Source organism: Lolium perenne, chromosome 4, assembly GCF_019359855.2.
Source record: "Lolium perenne isolate Kyuss_39 chromosome 4, Kyuss_2.0, whole genome shotgun sequence".
Taxonomy (NCBI): domain Eukaryota; kingdom Viridiplantae; phylum Streptophyta; class Magnoliopsida; order Poales; family Poaceae; genus Lolium; species Lolium perenne.
The window spans coordinates 77,134,454-77,142,727 of NC_067247.2; the positions used below are offsets into that span (position 1 = coordinate 77,134,454).

An 8,274-nucleotide genomic window follows, 5' to 3' on the forward strand; every position below is an offset into this window, starting at 1 on the left:
AGGGTTGCTTGAGAGGGATATCTTTGACCTCTTCCTCCCTGAGTTCGATAAACCTTGGGTGATCCACTTAAGGGAAACTTGCTGATGTTCTACAAACCTCTGCTCTTGAAGGCCCAACACTTTCTACAAGAATAGAAGCACACGTAGACATCAAGTACCAGAACCAAGATGATGGACAGCAGGACGTCTATGATAACTAGGACTACTCCTAACGTCAAGCGTTGCCTGTGGAACAGATGGACCGCTACTACTTCGCTTCCGCTATGTGTTTTGTAATTGATCATTAGATCAACTGTTGTTGTATTAAGACTGGATCATGTGATCCTTTGATGTAAGACGATTATGGTTTGTAATGAATGATGTTCTGTGATATCAATCTATTATATCTCGCAAAAACAATATTCCTGGGATTGCGATGTATGGCATAATAGGCATCTGGACTTAAAAATCCGGGTGTTGACATTTTGATTGCATGATAGCTTTCATATGCTACCAGCACATTATCCGTAATCAGACGTCCCCGAACAAATGCACTTTGTGTGATAGAAATAATATCTAGAAGAAGGAACTTTAGTCTATGAGCAATCAGCTTAGAAATCACCTTATAGACAACATTGCACAGGCTTATGGGATGAAATTGTGTAATAAACTCAGGGCACTCCACTTTTGGAATTAGCACAATTGTGGTATTATTCCAACCCTTTGGGATAACCTTGGAGTTCACCGCAAGGAGGACTTCATCTATCAAATCCTCACCAATAATATGCCAAAACCTCTTGTAAAAAACAGCATGCAATCCGTCTGGTCCCGGGGCCTTAAGATCACCAATATTAAAAAGAGCTTTTTTAACCTCTTCCCTAGTAAACGGTACCATCAGCTTCTCATTCATCTCTCTGAAACACAGGGACTTACTTTGTCTATAACAGCCTGACTTGGATTGGGTACTTCTGATGTGAAAAGATGTTGGAAATAGTTAGAGGCCAGATTCAGCATTTGTCCCTCGTCATCAAGTACATTACCCGCATCATTCTTCAGACATTTGATAAAATTCCGTTTCCTCCTAGCAGAAGCGAACCGATGAAAGAATGCAGTATTTTGATCACCATGCTTCAACCAATTCACACGGCCTCGCTGCACCCAATACAATTCCTCTTTCTCAAGAAGGTTTTCAATTTGCAATTGTAAGTCCCGCTGCTTAGCCACCGCCTCATCTGACAGAGGTCCAGCTAACACCCGATTTAATTCAGCTCGTAATTCTCTCAGCCTTTTCCTTGGACCCTTCAGCACGTTTTTATCCCATGCATGTAAGGCTTCATGAACCTCCTGTACATGATCGCCTAATGATGCCTCCGCGTGTAATTCTTTTTCTCGATCCCACGCCGTTTGAATTATATTCTCTACCGAATTTTCACACAGCCATCGAGCTTCGAATCTCAATTTTTTTAGCCTAGCCGGCCTCTCCAATCCCACACATCGCTCAGTATCTACAAGAATCGGCCGATGGTCTGATTTGCCAAAATCTTCATTAACTACCCCGGCCAGAGGAAACAAAGATGCCCATCTAGGATCACAAACAACCCAGTCTAGCCTCTCTCTAATCTTGCCTCTTCTCCAGGTATATATATCTCCTTCATATCCCATATCCTCCAGATTACAAGCGCTCAATGCGTCCCTAAAAGCTTGCATACAACGCTGAGATCTCATTGCTCCACCCTCTTTCTCACTAGAATACATAATTTCATTAAAATCGCCCATTATAATCCACGGGAGATCAACTGAGGCATGCAGATTCCTCAAGTAATCCCACGACAGATGCTTCCGATCACCACTCGGCTCACCATAGAAACCAGTTAACCGCCACCCAGCCACATCATTCTCATTAATACATACTAGTAGAATGCCCGTGCTTCGCCACGGTCCTTTAATGTAATGTCAAATGCATAAGCGTGTAAATAATGCATGCAAATATTAAAGTATATATAATAAATATATAATATTTAAAATATTTAAAGATCCACTTCGCACAATTTATTTTGTAGAAGAGAAATGACTGAATACACTATTTATTAAAGCCATGGTCCGTTGACGCGTTTAAGGTATTCTCGCACGATCTCAGGAATGTTGTCTTCAACTTCATTAGCCAGATACTTGAGTATGTGTATCAAAAACTTTTTCCTTAGCTCGTAACCATCCTGCACAATTAGTCTATCATGTTAACATGAAGTTTTCTTCCCACCAAAAATATAAGATTGTAAACATAGAGTACTCACGCTGCAAACTGGATGAACAAATCTTTTACCATCCCATGAAAGCATAAAACTAAATACTAAGTATCCAGACAATTTTCTGCAAATAAATGGAACATATCATTATCTTTGGTCATTAGAATGATGATAAAATAAGCTGCTTGTAAAGATAACCTGAGAAAAATCACCTGTCGGGGCTTGTTGGTATTGGGATATTGTGAGGATATTTACGTGGCCAGAAATAAATATCGGAATTCCAGCTTGGTTGCGCTATCTCAAGAGCGTCATTAGATAGAATGAACACCTTTGTAATTTTAGTTGGTACCTCTCTTCTGATAGAGGTTCAGAACATGGGTCTAAAATACATACACGACACTCATGTTTGTCGATGGTGAACAAGATGAAGTTTCCAAGAAATTCGTGTGGCAAAAAAATCTACAAGTGGTGAGCATTAAAACACATAAATCATGTTAATAATGGAAAAGAGACCTAACTTACCATGTTGCATGATGATATATTATGGTCTATCCCAGGCCAGCTATGTAAAAATGTTGCCAACTCCTTAATATCTGGCTTGACATGCCAAAGTGGATGTTTTCTACCATCGAGTATCGCCGAGTGAGATGAAAAAAAAGGTTTAGAACCATAACAGTGACAATAAATATGTGATTATAATAACTTACACAAAATCTTAAGTCCATGTTATGCACGGGAGGCTCTATCAAAAATTGTATCTCATCACATGCCACTATGCACACAGCCATGTTAAAACAATCCTTGTCCATTGGCTTGTCCATCCTGAGTATGTCCTGAATTTGCTTTAGAGTTAATCCTAGTGGATAAGGTGTGGAGCTTCGCACCCATTCTTTTCTGCAAAATAATTGATAAGAAAAATGATATGATAATAATATGTACCGACGCTTGATCATTATCTTATGAGGCTTACTTCAAACAGGTTTCATCGTCAATGGACATGATGTATTTGCATATCTCGTCAACAAACTCATGTGGTTTGGTGGACAAGGTGCAAATAGGAAGCTGGATATTTTCTTTGGCTACATCTCCTTGGTGTTCTTTACCTAGACTTGGCGATTCCGTAATATCAGAATCGGATCCATATATTTTCTTGATCTTTAGATTGATTATATATCGAATTGCCTCTTATTTTGTTTAGTTCCGAATCATGCAATATGACAATTAATTTTCTTCGGAATGCTTTCATATCCTCCTACAAAGTAGTAAGAAACATTGATATTGTAAATTAATAATTTAAGATGCAAGATACTACTAACGGTCTCTAAACAAAAATAATACTTGAATGATGCAGTCAGAAAGCCTATCGCCCGTCCAATATTCCATAAAATTTAACATGAACAACCCGCACGATGCGCTACAAAATTAGCAAATGTTATAGTAGAATTCTATCTAGACAAATCAACATAAAAAATATTAAAACAATCATTAAGCTAGAAAGATTTTCGGTATACTTCATGCTACTGGTACCAATGGAGGATGCTAAAATATCATTCGACCTACCCAATCCTCCAGACTGGCAAACCGCGCATTTTTTGTAAACAATTTAGAGTTTTCAGACCTACTTGATTAGAGGATTAATAACTTTTTTTTGCATAGGTTCATGGTAGCTCAACTGCTTAGTCAATTTTATTTTCTGTCTCTACATGTCACTGAACTACCGTGCACCACACGACCTAGAAAAACAAGAAATTACGTTAGTACCCATATAGAAGAGACATAGAGCTGATACACCAAAAAAAGAAGTGGCTGAGCTTCTCCACGCCCGTTACTCAATGGTAAGGTCTAATTTAACTACTATCCAAACACACCTTTAAATACATTAATTTTGTATCACCGTAATTTTCACATTCGAAAGTTCAAGAGATTCAACATACCCATGAGTCTGCGGTGGTTTTCGGATATGCTCTATTATTGGCCATGTCGTGACATCGAGATCGTGCCACTTTTCACCTTTGTCAAATCCCCTTCTTTGGGATGCAGTCTTTAAGTGCTTCTCAAGTCCTCGGGGCTGTTATATGAGGAAAAAAGATATTAGACACGGGGAAAAAGTAAAATGTCAAGAGGAGATCATAATCAAATAACTTACCATAAACGAGGTCAGTTCTACCCATTCCAGGACCAAGTGAGTCTAATACTGGTATCAAGCGTTTCTTCGCATTGATGACCGCTAAATACCAGTGGGTCTTACTGATATTTATCGGTAGGAAGATCTAAAATAAAATATTACATAAGTAGGTATACACATGTTAAAAATATAATAAATGAGATGCATAGGTAGGGATTTATTTCTGACCATGTCATGCTTTAGATAAATATATGCCTGCTCTATGATATGGCGATATATTTTTACGTCTTTCTTCAGCATATTGGAGACGTATGTTTTATCCATATATACCTTATCGCCAGCTCTGTTAAGCAGATGATCACATGAACGCATGCAATATATGTAGGCATTTATCACCTACAATTGAACACATAAAATACATTTAAATTAAAAATAGACACAAATTGTGTTAATAGTGATTTCTTGTTGACTTACATCATCGGGCAGAAATCCGTCATCACATGTAAGACACTTTAAATGGTAATTAGATAGCGATGCATCACCGATCTCCACAAATTTGGTATTTTTAGGCGCAAACATTATTGATTCAATGACGACAAAATCTTCCGCGGTGCAGACATAGTTTGGCAAGATATATAAGTGTGCCACATTAATTACATAAAAAAGTAATATAGCAAAAAGGAAAGGGCGGAACTAAGTACCTTTTGGGATAACGTTTGTGTTTTCTTTTTTTGGTTTATTATGACATGACTCCTTTGGATTTGAAAGAGTCGGTGAGTCTAGGGTCCCTTCCATCAAGGTAGCCTCGAGGCCTTTGGTGATGGCTTCTTTAACATCAACATCCATTTTTATATTGTCCATGACCTGCAAAAACGAAATTAATTATAAAGATCCTATTAGTCCTGTATTTCAGAGTCAATTGTTGATTTCTGAGATTTTTTTTGGAGCGGTCTTTTGCTTGGTTTCTTTACTCTTTGCTTTTAGTGGGAGTGAAAAGATGGAGAATAAAGGGAAACAAAGCAACGGAGTAGCCGAGTAGAAGTTGCCTCCATCCACGCTGAGCTCTCTTTCTCATTTGAAATCATTTTTCTTCTTCAGTTCATTTTTCTTATTTCTTCATATTCTTCATTATAATTTTCTTAGTAGGTAATCTCAGTTCATTTTGCTTATAATTTTCTTAGTCAGTAATCTCATATATATTTTTAGTGGGAGAAGAAAGGGAAACCGAACGAAAGAGTGGTAGAGGAGCAATTTGCTTTCATCGACAAGGAGGTTTTTATCTAATTAAAATCATTGTTGGCTTTCTCATTTCTTCATCATTAAAATCATTTGTTGATTTTCTCATTTGTTATGCTCAATTTGGTTAGCTTATCAATCTCTCAATTTGGAGATGATGTATAGCGAGTAATAGGCTAGAAATTTTCTAATCGACTTCCGCATATTGGGTTTCACATACCTGAACTACTGAAGCCACTTTTATTGCTAATGATGATAATGTCATCGCATGCGGCTTACCAGGTTGATTTATCATTAATGGTGTGCGAGTCCTCTCACATAATGGGATGATTTGCTTATGTGAAGGTTATATGAGCATGACTTTTTGCGTGGCAATTTCACCAGTTTTAGCTTCTTTTACATCACCATGTGCTGCATTTTTGCTCATTCGTGGTATACATGTAGGAACTATTCAGTGGTTAATCCTGTTTCTGTTGGTGGGGCATACAAATGCAAGACATATGCTGATTGGTTTTTGGAGTCGAAAAGTTTATAAGGAATCATTTATGGTCAAACTCAACAAATTAATATTTGTCCCATGATCGGTGACTGAAAATCCAGAACGATCTCCCAAGTCTAGGAAAGCACCTACACGAACCACAATAAAACGAAGGAGAGATTTGGATTTAAAAATTTTCTCATGCAAAAGCAACACATAGAAAATCGCTGGGCGTGAATATGACGTGCTTGGGCACATGTAGTACACAAGCACAACCTGAAAAAATCAAGAAAACTTTTCTGCTGTTCCTAGATGGTGACACATCTGACCGAGGCGACAAGGTACAAATGAAATGGCATTCCTGTGGACTGAGGCGATGTAAGCGGAGGTCGGAAAAGCCGATCCGTGAACCTACGGCGACGTATCAGGATCGCCGGCAGCTTTGTCGTGAGGGAAGCTAGGCTGGGGAAGAAACACATCCATATCGGGAAGTACCTACCTAGAAATTTTCTAATCGACTTCCGCATATTGGGTTTCACATACCTGAACTACTGAAGCCACTTTTATTGCTAATGATGATAATGTCATCGCATGCGGCTTACCAGGTTGATTTATCATTAATGGTGTGCGAGTCCTCTCACATAATGGGATGATTTGCTTATGTGAAGGTTATATGAGCATGACTTTTTGCGTGGCAATTTCACCAGTTTTAGCTTCTTTTACATCACCATGTGCTGCATTTTTGCTCATTCGTGGTATACATGTAGGAACTATTCAGTGGTTAATCCTGTTTCTGTTGGTGGGGCATACAAATGCAAGACATATGCTGATTGGTTTTTGGAGTCGAAAAGTTTATAAGGAATCATTTATGGTCAAACTCAACAAATTAATATTTGTCCCATGATCGGTGACTGAAAATCCAGAACGATCTCCCAAGTCTAGGAAAGCACCTACACGAACCACAATAAAACGAAGGAGAGATTTGGATTTAAAAATTTTCTCATGCAAAAGCAACACATAGAAAATCGCTGGGCGTGAATACGACGTGCTTGGGCACATGTAGTACACAAGCACAACCTGAAAAAATCAAGAAAACTTTTCTGCTGTTCCTAGATGGTGACACATCTGACCGAGGCGACAAGGTACAAATGAAATGGCATTCCTGTGGACTGAGGCGATGTAAGCGGAGGTCGGAAAAGCCGATCCGTGAACCTACGGCGACGTATCAGGATCGCCGGCAGCTTTGTCGTGAGGGAAGCTAGGCTGGGGAAGAAACACATCCATATCGGGAAGTACCTACCCGGCGGATCCGATGTGGGAGGAGCCCGGCTCCGTCCCCGTCAAACGCTTAGCACAGGGTGCAGACTGCAGAGCTAAGCGGGCTCGGGGGAGGACGGCGGCAGACGCAGGAGAGATCGCTGGTGGAGGGCGGCGGCGGTCTCCACGGGACAGAGCGAGAGGAGAATAAGAGAAACAATAATGGCGAGGTGTCCTCCTGATCAATTAGGTGCTGGCCGCCTCTTCTCAATCCTTGCTAAATCGATCTTTGCTTGCTTGTTAGTATGTGGTTGCCGATTTTCTTGGATCAGATAAGTATGTACCTGTGAGGATCTTTGCTTGCTTGTTAGTATGTGGTTGCCGATTTTCTTGGTAGGATAAAGACGTGTTAGTTGAGAAATAGTAGGATTGAGTTGTTTGGTAGGATAAAGACATGGGGGGTATTATTGTCCATCCTGAAAATGTGACACCAGGCATTCACCAGTTTGCTCTTAATAGTAGAGATGTCAATGAAATTAGGTTCAACTGTCTTAGGAGTAACATCAATATCTATGTTCCAAAACATAACCAATCCACCACTTCTACCATCACTTTCAGCCACAAGAAAATCATCAAACACCAATCTTCTCTTAAGTTTTTCTGCCCTAGCTTTACACAATGTGCCTTAGACAGGAAAAGCATATCTGGTTTTAAACGCGCATGGAGGTCCAGTAGCGCGCGAACTGTCGACGCATTCCTCAGCAGTTCCAACATAGGAGTTTCATTGTGACCGGACAGACCCCTTGCTGGAGTCCGCCGATCCTAGAGAATTATTTGAGCTAGCACCATCCTTCTTAGACCTCTTTTTCCTATCCTTTCCTGTTCCACCTACAGGCACAGGCTCAGCAGGTAGTGTCTTATCAAGAATCATCGCATTTAAATCCCCAGTCTGGCCC

At 39.7% G+C, this 8,274-nt stretch overlaps 1 long non-coding RNA gene across 1 annotated transcript; it reads right to left on the reverse strand.

The window, feature by feature from the left end:
- Positions 1 to 2,020: 2,020 nt before the first annotated feature.
- Positions 2,021 to 2,529, reverse strand: LOC127348456 (uncharacterized). The gene is made up of 3 exons (XR_007879789.2): positions 2,435 to 2,529; positions 2,271 to 2,346; positions 2,021 to 2,192 (listed from the first exon to the last, which is right to left on the reverse strand). It is a non-coding gene; the product is annotated as an uncharacterized lncRNA (long non-coding RNA).
- Positions 2,530 to 8,274: the final 5,745 nt, after the last annotated feature.